Source organism: Atractosteus spatula, chromosome 10, assembly GCF_055471065.1.
Source record: "Atractosteus spatula isolate fAtrSpa1 chromosome 10, fAtrSpa1.hap1, whole genome shotgun sequence".
Taxonomy (NCBI): domain Eukaryota; kingdom Metazoa; phylum Chordata; class Actinopteri; order Semionotiformes; family Lepisosteidae; genus Atractosteus; species Atractosteus spatula.
In genome coordinates, this window is record NC_142715.1 from 11,991,210 (window position 1) to 12,013,279 (window position 22,070).

Genomic DNA, 22,070 nt, shown 5'->3' on the forward strand with positions numbered 1-22,070 from the left:
TATTCTAAGAAAATAAATACTATGAATCTTTTCGCCATTAACAGTTTCACGGTGACTTTGCAGGTAACACGTCCATTTTGAAAATCATCTTTCGAACGTGATCAATATCTGAACCGGAAAAAAATAAAAAATGGCGAAAATCGAGAAAATCGGCTCTTTAGAAATTGGAAATATATTCGCGAGAGGAGTCCTTTTCTCAACGATTTACACTTTTTGCAGGAGTCACTTCTCCCAACGAACATCTGCAGGTTTCCGTAGTGTTCCTGCAAAGAGTGATCAATTTGAGACTGGCACATGTCCCGATTTAATTGAACAAAGCTAGATACGCATATTCTAATGCAGCCTTCATTACAAAACAGTTTATTTATCGAAAGCGTTTTATGTGAAAAAGAGTAAAACAAAAAAATATGGATGACAATCTTTTAAAGCTGAAGATTTTACTTATGAGAAATTGTCATCTTATGTAGATGCTTTTCAACCGATGCTTTTAGAACTTTGCTGTCCTTCCTGCATCATTTTCAGCCTTATAAACTGTGTAGAGGTAGCAATCACTTGCTATTTCTCAAATGCTTCCATCATTTTTCTTTCACGCTAGGACGCGAGTGTGTGCATGTGTTTGGTTTTCGTTTCACTGATTCTCATTGAAGATTTGGGAATTAACGACGAAAGAATCAGTAGCCTCGGAAAGCGGAAGCTTTGGTTCACAACGATCTTGAAGACACGCCCATGTAGAGCAGCGTGTGATGATTTGTACTACAAAAGACCAAGTGTTCAAAGTGACGTCCGCGTTTACCGTTGAGACATTTCATCTCGGGCGCACTTTTAGAAAGCAAAGAAAGAGCAGTCGTGTTGAATCAGCAGAGTGGCGCAGCGGAAGCATACTGAGTACATAACCCAGATTGTCAAGGATTGTCAAATTCTCCAACAAATCTGTGATCTAGTTTTAAAATATTTTTGCGTAGTATAAATGAATTCTCCCGACAGCCAGTTAAAGCTACAATTCCTCACGTGAAAATGGTTTTCTTGGACATTGACTTAGGTACTTAATTTTTTACTTGTAGTTCCACACGAGTAAAACACACACATTTCCTGCAAAGTTCAAGAGGGTTAACGTGTTGCGAAGAAATCCCATTAATTGTTAACGGAGATTATGTTTACATCAGAACAATCTGAAGCGCATCCCTGAGTGGGCTTGAATCGCCAGCTCTTTGTTTAACAGCTGCACAGAGAGACACCCCCGTTGCTTTTCACCATTCACGTTTGTAGTTAAAGGAAATAAAATACTGGCATTTTCCTGCCAGCCCGCAGTATTTCTTCTGCACTGACGAAGAATAACCAAGAACTGTATTTAATCTTTCGCAGGCTGTAATTTTCAGAAAAAAAGAAGTGAATACTTGTATTAAGCTAAATCAAGCCGACGGAGATGAACTGCTGTTGTTTTTCTCCACTTTTCTTTAAAAGGAGAAAAAATCACTGGCATTTGTTGGTTTTTTTTTGCAATATTTCTTCTGTCCGGATAAGCAAGATTTGTATTTTATCTTTCAGAAGTTGTATGACTTTCTTGAAATTCAGAAACAACTTGTTCCAGAAAAGAAATGAACACTTGCTTCAAAGTTAATGAAGAAGTATATCTCTCTCGCTGCGTGTGCTCGTATCTGTCCATCTCTCTCTGGCAGTCTGTGCAGAGTATCTGAAGGGGATGTAACACCACTTGGCAAAGAAGAAAAATCCTCAGAGGCAGAATAACAAATCATTATTCTCTTCTCAGTCAGATTCACAGCTCAGACTCACACTCAGACAGAAGCAAAATTTGATTACCAATTTTCTGGAGTGGTGTCATCTTAACCATCTCCAGCTTAACACCAGCAAGACCAAAGAAATGATCTTCAACTTTCAAAGGAATAAGTCTCCGCTGAACCCTGTTTCCATCCAAGGTGAGGACATAGAGGGCGTACATTCCTACAAGTACTTAGGGGTACACCTGGATGATAAGCTGGAGTGGTCTGGTAACACTGACGCCCTGTACAAGAAAGGTCAGAGCCAACTCTATTTTCTTAGGAGACTCAGGTCCTTTGGTGTGTGTGGAACACTGCTACACATTTTTTATGAATCAGTGGTGGCGGCGGCCATCTTCTACGCTGTTGTGTGCTGGGGCAGCAGCATCATGACAAAAGATGCAAATAGGCTCAATAAACTCATAAAGAAGGCTGGCACTGTGTTGGGAATGAGCCTTGACCCCCTGGAGGTGGTGGCTGAGAGGAGAATGCTGACCAAGCTCACAGCCATCATGAACAACACCTCTCATCCGCTTCATGGGACTGTTACTGGGCAGTGGAGCACTTTTAGCAACAGGCTGCTCCAGCTACGGTGTTCAAGGGAACGTTTCCGCAGGTCTTTCCTCCCGGCGGCGGTCAGGGTGTATAACGCTGCCCTAGGCTAGGACTGTTAGCCCTTCATTTGCTCCTCTATGGACAGCATGTTTACTCCATTGTACTTTTTGGACAATCAGTCTGTATAAACCTATGCACATTTTGCACATATTTTATTGTTTTTACAGTGACTATGATCAGCACATTTTGCACACACCTACTGTATGTACTTATTTATTTATTTTTATTTATTTTGTTGTCTTTTGTTTTATAACTATTCTGATGTCTGTTTTGCTTGTCTTGGGCTGGACTGCTGTAACACATCAATTTCCCTACGGGGTTTAATAAAGTATTGTCTATCTATCTAAGCTCAACTCCATACTGTTCTTTGTCCTGACAGTCCAGATCCAGAGGACATTCAGACAATCAGTGCTGCTACATGAATAATATCAGACAGAACAGCCTGAACTCAGGTCACATCTCCCCCTTTTCTCCTTCCTCCCAGCCTCTTAGAAACACAGTAGAGCTCCCAATTCTCCATTCTGTGAACTGGGCTCAGGGGTCACTGATCTGGCAGCTGTTGGCTCTGTTCCAGGTCAGAAGCAAGAAGCTTCTATTAACCCTTTCCAGGACCTCCAGCCCTTCTGTATTACTTTCTTTACTGTATGTCAGCCTCCAAACATGTTTCTAAGTGTTTTATAATGCAAGTGAGTGTGGAATGATCTTAGTATTTATTTTATAAACACCAGTATTGACACTCTGATCATCATATTGATTATTAGTAGCTGATGGTCCAATGGTTGTGACTACTATAGTGACCAGTTGACCAGTCTGTAGCTCTGAGCAGTGGGACTCAGATCACACAGAAGACCTGTCTGTGTGTGATCCACACCAGCCCTGGGATTCAGCTGCTCTCACAAGTGTCTCACAGTCTTATGAATTTACAATTAGATGAAGTCTTGTAACAGTTATACAGTTAATTTAAATAATCAGACTACCTATGGAACTGAGAACTGGGTGGAAATAAAACCAGGATACACATTTTAACCTCTTGGATCAGGAATCTGATCCTCCTGGCTTCAATACTCTGAAGATTCGTGTAAAACCGTTAAAAGCGCTTATTTCAGGGACTCGTGCTCGTTCTCTACTCCTCCACACAGGTACGCTTTGTAACACTTTAATCTGCGAAGTAAACAAATTTTTTTTCCCTGTTTAATTAATTGCATTTCTTGGTTTGCCGCTCTCCTTCTCCAACTGTTATGATTCGCTTCTCTTCACAGCCCGGTATGAATTTTTTTTTTTGGGAGATGTTATATCTGTAAGAAAAGCCCCCCAGGCTCCAGACAGGAGTCTCCTCCTGCGGAGACGCGCTCTGCTCTGTTAGAAAGAGCGCTGTGACGTCACAGACACCAGCAAAAGCGCCGGGATCAGAGAGGGAGACCGCGGGAGGCGCGCTGAGTGCACGGAGGAGAGTTATTGATCTCTGAAGAACCGTAGAATAACCGATTAACTTCACCGATTGGTGAGTACTGATTCATTTCCCATTCTTGACCCTGTTTTAAATATCTAGTAAACAGTCAATAAAGACTGTATCGATCAATTACCATACTGTGTTTAGTGTTAATAATGTTCAATCCGAAATTAAACAATGATTATTCATATTATTATTTAGGTAACTCTATCCTAGAGCTAGAAAATTATATTCCAAGCTGACACATGTATGTAAGTAACAGTTTAAATGCTTTTTTTCCAGTGTTTATAAATCATAAGTATGGTAAACACGGCGACAGGCGTCACGTCACTGTGCGCGTCTAGGTGTCTCGCCTTCGTCACAAAGAGCGATGTGACGTCATGGGTAGCAACTAATACTAATACTAGTGTACTCGTGTTAATATTAGACAGTACGACTGATAGTTTTCATGCTAGTGTTCATGTGAGTAATCATGATGATAGAGCTACTGATAGTTTTAGTTTTAGTGTTCATATTCATGTTAATATTAATTATAATTATAGTGTTATAGTAGTAGTAGTGTTAGTTTTAATGATAGCATTAGTGTAATTATAAGTAGTTTGTGTCAGTGTTAGTAACAATGATAGAATAGTGTATATTTTGGTGATAGTGTTACTGTTGCAATATTAGCAGTATCTGCACTAGTGTTAGTTATAGTGTATCTGTACCTAAGAGTGTATGCCGTGTCTATGTATGTATACGGTGTCTATGTGTGTGTCTGTGAATGTGTGTGAGTGTATGAGTGTCTGATTGTGTGTATAAATTTGTGTTGTGTCTGTGAGTGTGTGTAGTGTCTGTGAGTATAAATGTGTGTGAGTGTGTAGGTGTATATCTGTCAGTGTGTGTGAATGTGTGTGTAGGTGGGCTTGGGCTCCACTGGTGTGTCTGACAGAAGTGGCCCATCAACAGGTGTTGAGGTCCAGAGCCGCTTGCAAATAGAAACACTTTCTAGAGTCCAGACCAACACCCAGAGAGCTGTGAGTCCTCTGTTTTTATCACTATTAGTAGTAATGACAGTAGTAATTCTAACGCGAATAATTGTTAACCGAAACAGCCATCAGAAAATATCGCCTTTGCAATGATGTCACTCCTCTTCTTCATGAATTTACTTTAGTGACAGGAAAGTTTTTGTGTCTGAGTGCCTGCTGCGAATAGTGCGACAAGCCATTTCTCTTCAATATTTTCTGGTGTGGTTATTTTTATTGCATACGAAACATTATTCTCCTTATTAATATTTTACCTGCAAAGTCACAGTGAAACTGCTAGGGCAAATGAACTTTTTATGGATGGAAAACATTCAAAAGGTTTAATGGCTCCAGAGAAGGCTTGAACTCACCACCTCAGCATGACTCCACTGTGCACAGCTGTGCAAGTACCACACACTGACTGATTGCACCACTGGACCTCCCTGAACAAGCTCCTACACAGATTGTAAAAGTGGCACAAATGCAGAGTGAAACTAGGTTTCGGATGTGAATCCATCTCCACATGGGGGAAAGGGACAGTAAAATAGCAAGGAAAATACAAGAGAAGAAACTGAAAGAATTGTGCTTACTGCAAAGTAGGAAGAGCAGGTTGGACAAGTAAAACAGCTTTGCGGATAATGTGAAGTGACATTTTTTGTGTCAATCAGCACACACATTTATCTTCATGTGTCTTAAGGTGTGCAATTTGTATGGTCGTTGAATGAGATTGGTTTATTCACAAGCCCAGTCAATTGACAGTGGAACGCTACCCGACGCATGACTTCATGAAGACTCTCTGTAAGACGATTACATCTTTCAGTTTGAAGTCGCCTCCTTTGCATACAATTGTAGCACTGACACTAAAAGAAAGGATGAGAAATGGCTTTTATCAAGCGATCATAGCATTTGTTTGCCTGAGGATCCTTGTGTGCTGAACTGGCCTCTGGAGAAGTGTAGTGCAGTAAAAGAGAAGGTTTGTGTCACTCAAGACTGTAACAGAACTCAACTTCTTTTATGAGAGTAAATATTTCTGTTGCATCACAGTTCTTAGAATGGTGAAAACAGGAGCACTTTCTCAACATTTTTGACTGAAGTATTTAAAAAGCAAGAAATACTATCACTATGCAATCTAATGCAATTGAGCTCCTACAAATGTAGCAGTCTGATGAAATGATATACAGAATTAGGTGACAATATCGGAAGATGAACACAAAATTGAAATGCACAAGATTCATTTTCAGCAGCAAAAATGCACTCGATTATATTTTACAAGAAAGAAACCTTACATTCACCCACTACATTAGCAGAGAACAGTAGGACAGATAGTTAGTGTCACTGGACACTGCATCACAGAGGCCGATCTCTACTCCTTCATTATGCTTACTTACACACTCATGATGAACTGTCCTCCAGCGATAGTCAGCTGGCATCACTGTCTCAGACATGACGTTCATGTACATAATATACCTTAATTGTACCTGGCACTGCATTATAATAATTTGATCAAAACAACTGATGAACTAATAATAATCAAATTTTTCTTTCCTTCTTTTAGTGGAAAAAGACTTTGTCCAATAAAGATGCACCAGGCACGCGGACACAGAGAAATACATTGAAAATTCTTCAGTAACTGCAGGAGACACGTGCCTGTATGTTTCAAACGTTACTGACAATTGTTCTGCTTTCAATAATCACCAAACCACAAACAAATATTATAATCAGTTACTGCAAGAGAGAACAAAATGATTATTTTAACAATTATTATTATAATTTTAACTTAAGAATACTTCCTGTCTATTTACAGTATATTTTACATTAGTGTTTCCTTCCTTGAAAAAACAAATCTTGCTGGTAAGAATGGTAAGAGCTTTGCTTTGAAGCTGCAACAACCTTGGTTTGAATCAGTGTTACTGTAGGACAGGAGTAGACTGAAGAGTCCCCTTGTGCTGTTTGCTTATATATTGGATTATATAAATGCAGAAATCGAAGCCTATCTAATTTTCCTTTCTGCTAAAGACATTTATGTGTTTGGGAAGCATTTTCCTGTCCTTTATGTTCTTGCTAAGCAGTTTCTACATTTTCCTCCTATTGTGATTGTCAGTGAGTACAAGTAGACTGGAACAGTGCAAGACAGGGAAAAAAACCCTAGCTATTGGGAGTGATATTTGAACCCCCACCTCCACTTAGAGACCAGGGCACATAAGCAACATGGAAAGACAAGACTCAGCCATCCTGACGAGTACTAGAAAGCACTGTGCTGAATGCACCCATTGTGTCCAATTTTCTGAAGCTTTAGGACAACTGACACCCGGATGAACACGTGGCGTTTAGCATGACAGTCTTGAAGGCAGGCAATGATTTGTTCCAATAAATATTTTATTGTGTACTTGTTCAAAAAACACAGTCTGTGCGTCCCTAAGTCAGTTTTTCAGGGCATCGAATGATACTTCTAACCTATACTAACAGCTCACCTGATCTGTTTGTGATCACACCATGGAGTGGGGGCTGTACCAAACACACGTTCCTTTTTACACTGAGACGATCATTTATAAATTGGGTGTGAAGAGAGACAAACATTGTCAATTCAAAAGCAGTGCAGATTATGGTAGGACAACAGAAGGATTATGAAGTTATTTTCTTCTTATTATAGAGATTCGTACAGTGCAAGACATTTAAAGACTTAGATAAAGGAACGTCATGATAAGTGAAACAAGCACGGACAGGGTTTGAAACTCCGACTTTCTGTTTACGAGACAAAAGCCTTAACATTTGGCTACCTTGCCTGCAATGCCACCTCCTTCCAATCAAGGCTAACACGTTTTTAAAATAAAATGAAATAAATATTTCGGTACAAATTGCAATGAGAAGAGGAACAGAACAAATATGATTATTACTTTTCAAATTAATTCTATTGAAACTGATTCAATTACATGGGGGCAACAACAACAAAACTGTGATTCTTAACAAGGAGATATTTGGCAGCAGTGGGATTCCAACTCATGCCCTCAAAGGGGCTGGAGCTTTCATCCAGCTCCTTAGACCACTTGGCAAATTACTCTGTACAGTGGCATTTGTAGTCTGACCTTATGGTGTTACAGTATGTAGAAGCAACCCCACCTCCTTTTTCTGAGATGCTTCCTCTTACTTGGTGAAATATTTTCTTCTTTGGTCCTTTGAAAATAGTTCCTTTGTGAAGCAGGCTTCAGACGGTGCTTATAGTGCCCTTGAAGTGATTTTATTTTTACAGGAAGACGCATTCCTAAATGTATCTCTCCTGTTTTAAAAAAGTTTTTTATACAACGCACGAATAGTATTCTACAACGGCGTATTTTATACAACGCACAAATAGTATTCTAATTGCAGACTGCAGATCTGTGCAGCAATCTTACTCGATTTGACTGTAATTCTGAAATACCTTAGCAAACATATTCAGGTTTCCTTGAACCTTTAATAAAAAAGCTACATCGTTTCCAATCTCTGATGTCACTGTAAACTCGGACGTGATACTCCGCAGATGTGCAGTGTGCCTTTCCTCTTGTTGCATTCAAGAGTACTCACTGCATGACCTCCTCACTGCGTGCCCTGTACTCTACAGTGATTTCATTTAGATCAGTGGTTCTCAAACTTTTTGGACCAAATACCACCCCTAATCCAACCAAAGCATCCAAGTACCACCTACAAGTCATCATCTCATAGGAACCCCAGAAATTCTCAATGACCAACATGAGCGTGTGTGTGCGCACACAATCACACACACACACATATAATAAATATTATAATAATAAACTTTATTTGATATAGCGCCTTTAAAGGTGGCTTCTCAAAGTGTTTTACAGGAAAAAAAAACATTAACAACAACTAATAAAAAAGCACCATTTCAGTGAGAGGGGTGAGCCTGTTTAGTTGAGCAAAGCAGAGGTGAATTAATTTTTCGAGCCTTGATACAATTTTTCGAGTCTAACAGATATTAAATCGTCAGGCATTTTCTTGACGGCAAAGGTCTCGCGGTGGATGTTGTAATGCGTACATTATTTTCTGGAGCAACCTCTCTAATTCGTGCAACTACACCGTTATGTCGGCTTGTCATTGCTCTAGCACCGTCTGTACAAACTCAGACGCATTTTATCCAGTCGAGGCCATTCTGTTCGATAAATTTATTCAGAAGCTGAAATATGTGCTCTCCTGTAGTTCCTGTTGGTAGCGGTTTACAGAACAGAAAGTCTTCATGGGACGTACCCTCAAACTCGTATCTAACGTAAACGAGCAAATTGACCAAATCGACTACAGACTCATCTAATTGCAGTGAAAAACATCTGCTCATCTTAACGCGCTCTATCAGTGTACGTTTGATATAATCCTTCATTTCAATAATTCTATGAATGACTGTGTCTTTCACGGGGAGGGGGGCAGCAGGTCGAGCTGTTTAGCAGCTTTTTCTCCACACTTAATACGTGTCAGCTCTTTTGCCAACGGTAAATAAGGTTCTTCAAAATAGTGTAGCTTACAGATGCAGCCATTCAAAGTGTGCGTCACAGACACGTACCGCAGGTGACGTCGCTCAGTATGACGCAAGATGACGCGCGGCACCGCAGTAAGTGATTGGTTGACCGACAGGGGCACTCGTGGTCCGTTGGTCTGTCGTAGAAAGACTTACAGTAAAAACGTCTTTGCTGTGCCCGTTGTAGATATTGAATTTACCAATGAAGGGAAATCTTAGTAGCTGAGCATAAAAAGAATAGGAGCATACTGTAACGCGTGTGAAGGCCATAAACGATATTAATTTTGGAACATAAACATACAGTATATAGCTGGTCTTGGTACTTTAAAGAAAAAAATACACACCAGTATTCCATTTCTCCCTAAACATTTTAAGCTTTGAAGTCTTTAACTAATGTGATACCGGAGTCAACAAGCATACTTTTAGAATTTGATTAAAAGGGAATATAATATGGAATCGCGTATCTAAGGAATTTAATAATGGTATTCGTGTGCTGCGACAGGGCTGTGTAGGGCTGTTTCGCCTGCCTGGTCATGCGAGCTGTGTTGTAGCCGACTGGTCTAGGTGTGTGCCTAGCAACTGGTAGGTTGTGTGTTCAAATCCAGCTGGTACCGGACTTTTCTTTTAACAAACATTTCTTCGAAAAAATAGAATAGCGATATTATGGACAATCAATTGACTTTTATATTTCAAAATATCGCAACATGATCGATATTTGCGATATTTTGAACATATCTTCCCTTCTGACAGCGGTTCCTCCTTCTATTGTGTGTGTGTGTGCAACAGAGTAATTTTTTATAGAGAAATGGAGGCTGGACAGTATGCGTTACAATATAAACATTTATATTGATTTAAATCGTGTTCTGATTTAAATCGCAAACGCGTGTTTAATTATGTGTTTTTTAATCATAATCAGGCTAATGCATTCCTACATTTTCTGTATGAACCAGCTTAGAGGTTCATACAGAAAGACAGCTTGTGTTTAAATTGAGTGTAAGGTAATTTATGCTTCTAAAGTCATGGTCAGCATTTATTATCGTACTGTGCTGTAAACTTTTTCTGTGCCTAGTCACATTATTTTATAGCGTTTTTATTGCGTTATTAAATCTGGTGGCGCTGTGTGTTACAGTAGTTTCGTGACTCCCATGTCACATGGTCTGTGATTGAATCCCATAGAACTATGACTTATTTTTTTAACAAACATTTCTTTGAAAAAATGAAACGTTTCCCTTGGTCAGAGATTAAATAAAACCTCACTCGCACCAAACAAATTTATATTTCTAAATATCACAAAATATGTTCATTGTCTTCCAATCGAGTCGAGTTGACATTGGAAGCCTGCCACACCCGGACTCTTAAACCAACGCATTAGCACGTCAAAGCCCATCGAGGGTATTGAGCCAGTATTGGCTTTAGTATTCCCCCCCTCTCCCCTCAATTCAATTCAATTCAAGGTGTTTTATTTGCATGACAGATGGGTACAAGCAGTGTTGGGTATGTATATTGTAACGCTTACGGCAGACAGGCACTGTGTAAGAGCCGGCGCACCAGAGCAGCGCACCGAGGGAGCGTCTGCATTTCTAACTTAGTTTTTAAAATTAGTCAAGCAATATGAAGCATCCCCTTTTACTTTGTGCCTGAGCATAAAAAGAATAGGAGCATACTGCAACGCGTGTGAAGTCCATAAACGATATTAATTTTGGAACTTAAACATACAGTATATGGCTGGTATCGGTACTTTAAAGAAAACATACACACCAGTATTCCATTTCTCCCTAAACATTTTAAGCATCGAAGTCTTTAACTACCGCGATACCGGAGTCAACAAGCATACTTTTAGAATTTGATTAAAAGGGAATATAATATGGAATCGCGTATCTCAAGAAATTAATAACGATATAATTATATTCATGTTGCAAAAGAACTGCAACGGACATAAAAACTCCCTTGCTTTTAATAGAGCGCTCCATAATTTCTAACTACGAAAATGCCAAGTGAAAGGATTTGTAAACATATTTTGTTAAAGCAAGTCAGTTTTTTCCGCAACACATAAAAGACATTTTTCCAAGAAAGTTTAGCCTTTGTCACTAATGAAACCACTAAATAAAGACATAAATATAGAAATCTTAAGATTTGTTTTATTTAATGTTGGTAGCAGGATGAACTGTCAGAGTGTATATTTTGTCGCAGAGTTGCTGCAAGATGTTAACAGTGAAAAAGGTATTTAGAAATTAGTTATTTCAAGATGAAAATTTTCAGAATAATTGCAAATCTAGCAGGATAGAGAAAGCACAGAAAACTGGCAGTTAGATTGATCAGATTAGTATGAAAAGTCATTTAGCAAAGGGAATTAGAAGAGTGACAAACTAGTATACTTTAGATCTTTTTTTTCTGAACCAGGGACAATCTGATCATGTTTCCCTATAACAATAATAAAAAACTTTATTTGATATATCACCATTAAAGGTGGCATCTCAAAGCAATACAGTAGATGTAAAAACAGATAAAAGGACCACAGATTACAAAGTAAATGCATATAAGAAAGACAAGCAGGTAGAGGTGCTACCAAAATTAGAAAATGAAGCAGATACAGACACTAAGTCTTCTGAAAAGAAAGGTTCTGAGGTTAGATTTAAAGTGGCCCTGGTGTGTGTGTGTTTGTGTCTGTCCTGTGATGGACTGGCGCTATGTCCAGGGTGTATTCTGCCTTGTGTCCGTCGCTTCATTCATGTGCATCCAACACACAGTTCAACGCTAGCAACTACACAAAATCTAAAATATGAGCTCTACTTGCCACTTACAGTACCAACAGTACCAGCTAACTTTAGTAGTGACATTTTCATGGATCTTTTTAACAATAAAATTTACAACATCAGACTTCAGACACAATTAAACAGGCCTCAAAAAAGTCTGGTACAAACATTTTCAGCATGGAATAAACTGTTACTTTAATGGTATAAACCTTAAATGGATTCATATTCTCAATAAGATTTGGTGCTCAGTAACATGACTTAGAAAATGACAGAAGACATGCGTATCATGCTTATCCTTCTATTTTTCATAATCGTAAACTCCTTAAGGCAGTTACATTTTCTCTGTTCTGACCTGGAGTTACAGAGAAATTTAAATTCTAATAAGAGATTTGTAATGAGGAAAGTCATACCAATCACTCATACAGTACCAGGATTTGCAATTACAATACAAATACTTTCTTTCTGTATGTGTTTATTTTGCAGTTTGAGTCTATGGCATTCCTTTGGGGGTCTATACTCCAAGGCATGACTTTTTTATGTATAAACATCAGTATTTACTGCTATTAATTACTGTACGATTTATAGTTGAAATCTGAGCCTAGATATAAAGTTAGATATAAAGTTAAAATCTTGACAAAGCAATGTAGGAAATACAGAGAAAATAAATTCTTTCTGACATCTAAAATCAGTTTCGATCAAGGTCTCTAAAACGAACAAGAAAAAGAAGATTTTCGGAGGGCAATTACGCTGTGTTTATATAGAATAAGTGATTTATGAGCAATCTAATTTCTTGTTCGTTTAAAACAGTGAAATGTCAGCTGTAAAAGATCGCACCAGAAACAGCACTCACTCTGCCTGTCATAGACGTTCAGGAAAGGCTGAATGAAGTCATGTCAAGTACAATAATTCGGAGAACAATAATACCAGTTGTAGGACAGTATATAAGGAGGATAAGGATTTTAAAGTTGACTCGAAATCTGATAGGTAACCAGTGCAAGGACTTGAAAACAGGTGTAATGCATCCCTGATAGGATTCTTGCTGTCATATTCTGAACATATTGAAGATTGCTCAGTGTGGATTTAATTTCCCCAGTGAACAGGATGTGCATTTATTAATTCTAGAAAAAAAGCCTTTCTTGATTTCTCTAGTTCTTAGTTTCTCTAGTTCCCTTTAAAATAAACTATTATTCCACAATGCAGAGTATTACATGGCCAGTATTTACACATGATATTTGTGATTTAAAGAAATTAACACAAGCAGCTTTTGGAGATTTAAGTGTTGGCTGAGTTATTGCAGGATAAAAGACTAGAGATGTTGGCAAGAAGAAGATAGTTTGGGGAAAGCTGAGGAATACACTTATAACAAGAACACTTCCTAATGGGGTTAGGCATACTTTTGATGAAGATGATGAAGTTAACAGACTATATGTTTACATAGATACTGAAATAAGGATTGTATTTTAGATTATGTGTAGTTGCTGGCATTGAACTGTGTGTTGGATGCACATGAATTGAAGGAATGGGCAAACATAGCTGATGCGGATCCACAGAGCCAGCATATTAAGATGTTTATAATTAGAGGCAATTTGTTTAAATAACTAGGTATGGATACTGATGTGCAAGAGAGGTGGAAAGGCTGTTTCCTTAAGCCAGCAGTAAAAAATATTTTATTCTCAGTGAGATGCTGCCATTTCATAGTGGGTTTCTAACACTGTGTATAGTTCCATCCACACAGTGCCTTTACTTCCATTTCTAATCTCTTTATCCAGTACAGAGGATTTGGAGCCTATCCCAGTAAGCAACGGACACAAGGCAGAATACACCCTGGACATAGCGCCAGTCCATCACAGGACAGACAGACACAAACACACACAGACCAGGGCCAGGTTTCCCATAAACTAATTAACTTACCAGTATGTTTTGGAGTGCGAGAGGGAGTCATATCACACATATGGAGAAAAACCATGTAACCCAGAGAGAACATGTAAACCCCACACACACAGGATGGCAGGAATTGAACCTAGGACCCCAGTGCTGCAAGATAGCAATGCTAACCACTTTGCCACCATTATAAATGGATGGATATCTTAGTTATCTTTCTAGTTCACAGGTTTGCATGCATAATTTAATTTTGAAAGCCACTGAGACATCAGGTACTACTGTTGTATTTATGAAAAAGAAACAAAACAAAAAACATACTAACAACTGTGCCATCCTACGCCTTAGCTAATACATTTTATTATTCATAAACAGTTAACATTGTTAGCAAAATATTTTGAATTATATTTAACCCTATTTTTTCTTTAGTTTTGTATTTAACTTATTATATGATAGTCAGACTTAATGTATATTTGAACAATGAAAATATATTTTTACAAGATTTTACATTAAGCACTTAAAATTAATATGGTTAATAATAGTAAACTGTAACATGCTGTAACAAGATCGGTTAAACAGCGAAGAAAATGCTTTCAGAGAAAATGTTTCAGGTGTGAAGAACATAGATCTCCAATGCAATTTCAACCAAACCTGTTCCCACACACCCTGCCCCCACTACCATTAGAATATACACAAAGCACTCAAATCTTTCGAGCTAATGATCAGGTGACCCGAGAGAGAGCGAGAGAAACACCAAGGGGTATCACCAAGGGTATTAATAATACGATCTATAGTTGAAATCTGAGCCTAAATAAAAAGAAAAAGCAAGTGATTAGGTTTATGAGCAATCTAATTACTTATTCGTTTAAAACGCTATATAAAATAAAGTTTATTATTAATTTGCTGCACAGAGCGGTGAATATTGTTATGCATAAGACAAAGATAACGATCCTGATCAGTTTAGAAATCTGTGTACGCTGTAAGGTTTTTACTTCTTAAACTTTTAAAGTACACGTTTTGAATAGAAAGAAATCCTCTTCCTGTTACAGTATGTATAGCAAACTAGCACGTCTTTTTTCTCCAATCAGAGGGGTGTCAGATGGTGTCAGCCAATCACCATTCTGCGTTGGGTAGCAACGGGTGACTGTTCTCAGGCGGAAGATGTAAACAGCTTAATGTTCGTGTTAAATAATTTTTTAAAATTCAATTAAACGGGCACAATTAAGACATTAAATATACATATACATACTGTATACAGTACAGTTTGCATACGGTAATATGTTACGCGATTAAAAAATAAATAAATAAAACTGGAAGGTTCAGCACCAGCTGGATTCGAGCACACACCCTGCCCGTTGGCAGGCACGCACCTAGACCAGTCGGCTACAGTCAGCTCGCGTGAGCAGGCAGGCGAAACAGCCCTACACAGCCCTGCCGCAGTACATGGATATAATCATACCGTTATTAAATTCTTGAGATACGCGATTCCATATTATATTCCCTTTTAATCAAATTCTAAAAGTATGCTTGTTGACTCCGGTATCACGTTAGTTAAAGACTTCGAAGCTTACAATGTTTAGGGAGAAATGGAATACCGGTGTGTATTTTTCCTTGTGATATTTTAAGCTCTAGTTGAATGATAGGTGTCGCATTTTAAATCATTTTCGTAGTTAGAAATTATGAAACGCCCTGTTAAAAGCAAGGAAGTTTTTATGCCCGTTGAAGTAAAACAAAATGCCTGACAAAGTATGGCTTGGACAGATTCCAAGTGCTTGTACAAATGTGCTAAAGAAATTATACTTTGAGTATACAGCTTGTCCAAAGTCATCCATTATTAATACTATTAGTAATATCTCCGGTAAAGGCTTTGATGCATAAATATTTCTGATAAAGGTAGGTTGTGTACTTTTGTCCAACTGAGCAATCTTGCTTTCATAAAATATACCAACATTTTAATGACTGAAGATTAACATGCTGTAATACACTGTTCAAAATTAAAGGCTCAAATGCTGTACATGAGAGGTTAAGCTCCCCCTTGCGGTTTTACAAGGTGACGCCGGATAGTTTCCGGCAGAGCGTCAAATGACGCGCGATTAACACGTCACACTGCGTGACACTGCGAGATGCCGCGCCACGCCCACCGGGGTATGCCGCAAAATAACGCACGCATTTTGAATGGCTGCATCTGTACCTGCTTTAGCAATCTGCAAGCTTGCATTTTTCCGCGTTTCCGTTTTTATTTCCGTATTTATTTAAAGTTTTTATTTCATGCGCATGGGAGCAAAACACAGAGACGCTCGGTGTATTTTTCTCAAATTAGAACAGTTATTAAATATTTTTCTGGTATCACGCTTTCGTGTGCTCACAAGATTACCTGCGTTCGTAGCACGTATTTCTATGCATTCCTGTGTTTACAACGTTGGCATTGTTCCAAAATCACACACATTCTCCTTTCTCCCTATTTGCTGGAGATACAGTAGCTTTTTTTAAATACAATTGGTCACTTGCATCCGTAGCACGCATTCCTATAGAGTGGTATAGAATTACAGAGTATCTCTTGTGTCCACTGAAGTATTAGCACGCAATGTATCGTAGTACATAGGCTGCGTATTCGACACGTATTAAAATACAAAATATGAAAACCCGTCCCGATTTTTCAGCGCACACAACACAGTTCCAGGGTCATTTGGCGTACCACCAGGCGGCACGCCACGTACCACTGCCGGTACGCGTACCACAGTTTGAGAACCACTGATTTAGATTATCTACTTGGAGTAGAGTGACAAGATCACCTTGAACAATTTCGGTTTGTGAAAGGAAACACTAGAGAAAATACAAGTGATGAACATTTAAAATAACCACAGTACAGCTAGAAAAGTGAAAGATAAAAGACGATTTATAATGACATTCACAATAGATTTAAGAAAAGCATGACTTGAATCCTGGACTCTCAGATTAAAAGTCTGATGCTCTACCGACTGAGCTATCCGAGCTCTAGAAGAAAAGACACTCTCAGGGTCCTCACAAGTCACATGTCTCTTCTTGTGCCAAAGCGCAGTCATACCTGACCCATCTGGAATGACCACTGACAGACTTTATCCAGAAGCGACAGCACCATCATTCCCAGTAGAATGAGAGAGAAATACAGCATGACATGGAGAGTCAAGGGTCTCCCACAATCCATCTTTCCTCACATGACTGATTTTTTCACTAACATTTTGACCTTTTCACAGTCCGATTTTTTCACATTTAATAAGATCTTTTAAACAACAACATTTAAGAAAAAAAAATGGAACATTTTTTTGAACAATAATTAAAAAAAAATCTTTCCATGCCTTGGTTGTATAAGTGTGCACACCCTTTATAAAGGAAGTTGTAACTATGCTGAAATTTAACCAGTCACATTCCAGATCATGTACAAAGGTTATTTGCCTTTGCCAGACATCAATTGTATTGATTCTGATTAGTCCTAATTTATATCAGCTGATCTCATATAACCAACTGATCTGGGAGAACAAACGTTCAAACTGCACGGCGGAACTTGAAGAGAAATCCATTCACCAAAGAATGTTGTTACAAATTATCCGCCGAGCTGTTTTATGTATCCGGCCACCTCTTTCCTTCCTACTCTGCAGTGAGCACAATTCTTTCAGTTTCTTCTCTTGTATTTTCCTTGCTATTTTACTGTCCCTTTCCCCCAAGTGGAGATGGATCTGCAACCGAAACCCAGTTTTCGCCCTGTGTTTCTGCAGCTCAAGTCTGTATGAGGAGAAGGAGTTACACAGCTCCAGTTGTGCAATCGGTCAGCGTGCGGTACTTCTACAGCAGAGTCATGCCGAGGGTTTGAGTTCGAACCTCACCTGAAGCAGTGTAGCCTGTGTCTTAAGCTACCGAAAGCAACTGACGAGCTTAGGTGCTTTTAGGTATTTGCTGGAGATTTGGTCTAAATAAACAAGTAAAGGTTTATTCCAAAGAAGGCTCCACAGCCAAAACATTATGTTTTCTTCTCATTTCAGCATGGAATAAACCTTTCCTCATTCCTTTGCAGCCCATGCATGCTGACACAGCTACTTACTTAAGTTACCATCAGCTGTGGACCTCCAACTGACCTGAGTGATATCTACTTAGATGAGAGGAGCACGATGGAGTACCGAAAACTTGAAAAAGCTCTCGCAGTTAGATTCTGTGTTTTTGTTGTTTCCCAGATATGTTTTTAATGTTCTTTTTCTTTATTTTTTGAAGTTGTTTCATTTGTTTGTTTGTTTTTATAGTTGTTAGTCCTCTACAGGGATTTACCTAGGTTCCCTGAAGACTTCTCGTTTTGTGGTTGTTGTGTTTTCGTGTTACAATTTTTTTTTTCTATTGATAGGACCCCCCGCATTACTGTGGGACTAGTTAACTTTAGTTCTTACATTCTACCTGAAATTGCCTCAATAACTACAACTCTTTTTTCTATATTTAACTACAGTTGCTTTCCAGACACCGCAACTATTCACGATGAATCTTATGAATACGTCTTTATGAATAATAGTATTATTTATTAATAATTAACTTTAATGTATATCTTTATTAGTAGCTGTATTACAGGTAATGCATGTACAGCCTTTAATATGCAATAGTGAATTTGCAGGTATCTTGGGGAGGGAAGAGAACTGAAATTTAGGAAATACATATTTAAAGGGGGTGCAAGTCACCTCTGTCACATCTGGGTGTTAACTGAATAGATTTGTGGCATTATTTATTGTGTTTTAACTCTATACTTGTGTTTCTCAGGAGACGGCAGAAATATTGGGGATTTGTGGCTACAGAAAATAGTTTGAACTTTACAGGCAAATGTAAGGTTATGTTTAAGAAAAAAAAAACTTATTTTCAACTTTTTCAACGTGATTATTTAAGACAGTTGTTCGGAACAGTATGTCTTCTCATATCTGTGGCTGTGGTCCTACAATAACGGTGATGAAACAGACGTTATGTGCGGAAAGAACTGGAGATGGAACAGGAGACTCACCCAGTCTATAGTAAGGTTGTGTAGGACCGCACACACTAGGAAGAGTGTTGAGTAGCGGGTGTAAAACCTTCACGAGCCAGACAGGAATCGAACCTGCAATCTTCTGATCCGAAGTCAGACGCGTTATCCATTGCGCCACTGGCCCCACTATCATCTTACTCAACTGCACTACAGTGAGCTCAGAGCCGCTACTAGTAATACATTGTCCAGATCCGCATTTTCTCAATTAGATTCACGTGTTTTTTACGTGTGTCTAATTACTACGTCTTTCATTTTGTCTGGTTTTATAAAAATGTCTCTTGAAAACAGACAAAGGGTTTATGTGTCTCCCTGAAATTCACACACGAAGGAAGTCACACGAGGAAGGAAAGATATCGCGTTTAAAGAGAATCCAGAGTGGAGACGCCGGCGAATGAAAACGAAGCTTCATATAGTACGAGCGCACTACCACTGAACTAAACTCCTGATAGTGAACTTTTTCCGCAGGTTAATTGTGTTAGGAAATGTGAACAGTCAACAGAGCGCATTTTAAAGGCCAAAGCAAGACAATTAGATGTGAAGAGAATTCTGCTTCTCTGTTTACTGAGCTTTCGGTGAACGTCAAAGTGAAAGACAAATTCGCTATTTTCACTTTTTAATTAAGGAACAAGAAAACACCATCCTTCGAGCCGGATTCAAAACAGCTACATAACAATCGTCCGCTGCTTTTTTAAACAGTTTTACGCTCTAGCAACTGAGCTATCGAAAGGTCGACTCCAAACGCACACGTTTTGTCATACGCGTAGCCCAATGTAGTGTAGAGTTCCTGTTTATATAAATCGCAGTTCGACATCAAAATACTCACTAACAGTCTCGTTTAGTAGAAGAAATGGACCAGGATTCTACTGTATAATCTTCCAGAGGTCTTACAAAACGTTTGGAGGGACATCAGTGCAGGTGGAAATTGACTCTTTTTCTAGTGGGATCAGTACCATATAAAACCTTTCTTTTGGATTGAGAAGAGGATCATGGTGACACTCAAAACATCCCTGTCTTTGCTTCTTACGAGGACTTTTGAGCTGCAAACATCGGTTCAAAACAAAACTCTGCTACTGCAGTTGCTTCTTGGAGGGTTTCTTCAAATCTTTCAACTGAACGTCTTGGGATATTGACGATGATATAATACAGATTGTGGTTTTCTTTTGATCGAAAATTTTATTAAAATATGAGCCTCTTTTACCTTTGTCTTGGATGTTTCGCAAGGTATAATACTTTCCCTTGCATCCTCAGATAAACATTCTAAATACCACAAAGTTACAATATATGGAATAGCATTTATTTTTACATATGTTTTAAAATGTACTCTTATTTAAAGCTACATTTAGTGCTAGGTAAAGATAACGTTGCTAATACTGATGTAGTAGAAATGTAAGATGAATTGATAGCTTTATCTGAGCTAAAAAAGTCCTAAAACGCCTCCTATAACAGGAAAGGACTCGTAGCAAGATTAAACTCCAAACGTTGCTATTACATTATGCATTATGTAAACACGACCCATTTCAGCTTCTGGTGAGTGCAGTTTTTCCAAATTGAATCAAAACTACAGCTCGAATGAAATAAAAAAAAGTTTATGTGTCTCTTTGCTGTAACAACTCTGCCAAAACTATTCAGATAAATCAGAATAGCATCAGAACGTGACTAGATTTTATTGGATATTAGGAAATTTATTTGTGTGCATTTCCCCCTACGATCATAATACCTTCCTGTTTTCATCGTGTTTGTTGTTTCTGCCTGTGATCTCGGAAATAAAGTATGTGTTCACCGAAATATTCCGGGAGTTTGCTGTGGTTTGAGAGGAGTGTATGAAGGTAATGAATGAGGGAGGACACGCGCATTCAGCACGGGGAGCGCAGAGCAATGAGCCGCGCCTGCAGCTCGCTGAGTCTTTTCTTATATAACCACTGAGTCCGGACACACAGCGTTTCCAGCCCGTGTTGGAGATTTACAGTTCAGAAAACGACTGTCTCGAGCAGAAACTGATCTTCCTGCTTTAGTTAAGGTTATCGGAATCGGCGGCTGCTGTGGGGGTATAGCGCTTGTATCTCTCTTCTCTGGCTAAACACTATCTACTGTAAAGTATAGAAATAGACAGAAGATGAAATACAGCTACAAATACTTCAGTAAGGCCGAGCAGATAGGAAAGTTTAAATCAAATGTTCTATAACTCGATCTGCCTATATTTTCGAACTCTCTGTTCGAGCTCTGATATAATCCTCTCTGCTCCTGTCGTTGTCACTCTGCATTCCGTAGGGCTACAGGTTGATTTCACAATGCCACAATTAATTAAATACAGGAGAAACCGCACGGACAGCAATATGTTTTAAGAAATCTTCTTCTGGATTTATATTTCGGTCTTTCTCCTTTAAATGCATACCTTGCCGTAAATCTTTACTCGATTACAGGCACCCCAAACAGTTTTTAAGGCAGAAATCGAACCCCATTTGATTTTCTGCTAATAACGTGTAAGTGTTCACGAAGCATTTCCCTGCACATCGGGTGCCCACAAATCGGTTTCTCCGTTTTCCTCTTCCTGTCGTTGTTAGCGAGCACAAGAAGACGGGACAAATGCAAGAGAGGGAAAAGGGAGCGGCTGTCAAGAGTGAGATTTGAACCCACGCTTCTATTCAGAGACCAGGGGGTGAGTTTCCCGAAAGCATCGTAGCGCTAAGAACATCGTAAACTCGCTCTTAAGATCGATCGTTGATTTACGAGTGTTTCCTAAAACCTATCGTAACTAAAGTAGAACGTTATAATCCTTCGTAATCTACGTGCTCCCCGACCCACTCGTTAATCACTAAGTGCTTCTTAAACTGGCTACCTCTTGCGCCAACCTTAGCGACAGAGATCGCCAGACAGAGCACATTCAATTCACATCATGGGAATTCTCTGGAAATATAGAATACTAAGATTTTATATTAAGGATTTTGATATTTTGTTGTACTATGTAAGAGGAAATTCGAAAAAAGAACATTTATTTATACAGTTATGAATTTATTAGTCATCTTGGGTAAATTTCATATTCATAAGTCAAATGTTTTAATAATACTCCC

General features: G+C 38.7%; 1 non-coding gene across 1 annotated transcript; it reads right to left on the minus strand.

The window, feature by feature from the left end:
* Positions 1-19,053: 19,053 nt before the first annotated feature.
* trnar-ucg (transfer RNA arginine (anticodon UCG)) lies at positions 19,054-19,126 on the minus strand. The gene has a single exon. It is a non-coding gene; the product is annotated as a tRNA-Arg (tRNA).
* Between the last annotated feature and the right edge of the window lie 2,944 nt (positions 19,127-22,070).